A 1,063-nucleotide genomic window follows, 5' to 3' on the forward strand; every position below is an offset into this window, starting at 1 on the left:
CACAATGACAACTAAGCCCACAGTCACAATACTTTCAGTGTCTGAAATTCACATGAAGTTTAACCCTCAAAATAAATCAGAACTGTTGACGTGGAGGATTAAGAAGAGCAAAGACCATGTACCAGGGTTTTTTTTTTTTTAGGTGACTTTTATAATAAAATATAAAGTTATTTCACTCTATAGAAAAAAAAATCTTAATTACACTCAAATTTTACTACCTATGGTAAAGAGTTATGCAAAAAAATGATTAAAACTATCTCACTTTTTCTAATGCATTGGTGAAAAACTGTCCAATGAAAATAAGAAGACAGAGGTATATTAACTGTACTATGCCGTATTCTTCCTTAATAGGGGTCTACTTCTGAGCAGGCAAAGCACTTAGGACTACACATATTTACAGGTTAAATAAACAATATTCTGACATGTAATTCAAGCAGCATGTTGTTCAGTAAGCTTGTTGCAATGAACTGAACAAGACATCTCAAAATAACTACTGTCTCAAAGCAGTTTTTAGACACTGCCTAAAGCTTATACAGTTGTTTATGATTAAACATGTAATTGCCAACTTTTAAATTTATACTGCATGTTACTCCATTTCACGGCGTTTACAGCCATTTTAAAAGTCTTTCTATACATCCAAAGCATACTGACTAGCATCTGGTATTATATTATTCTAAGCTTTAAGASTTGTAAGCAAGAAAGCATGGCACCAAGAGAGAAAAAAAGGAGGGAGAAGGAGAGTCCCATTAAAATCCCATATTGCTCCATGCCCAGTTCTCAAAACACTCATATACATGCTGAAGTTTATACTGACAGATTTAATTCCTGTCAAAATTACTCACATATAAGTATCTGCAAGAACAGGGCCTTGACTGTAATAACAATGCAGAACAGAATAAAAGCTAAACCTTCTGTAATACCATTAATCTTCTTATTATTAAGGCAATCATTTGTTATTAAAAAAAACAGATATTTGTTACCATATATATATATATATATATATATATATATATATATATCAGAACACATTTACTCTCTGCTATCCTGTATCATTAATGATATT

The sequence above is a fragment of the Rhea americana genome, unplaced genomic scaffold (genome assembly GCF_003343005.1).
Source record: "Rhea americana isolate MKP2758 unplaced genomic scaffold, rheAme1 scaffold_30, whole genome shotgun sequence".
Lineage (NCBI taxonomy): Eukaryota > Metazoa > Chordata > Aves > Rheiformes > Rheidae > Rhea > Rhea americana.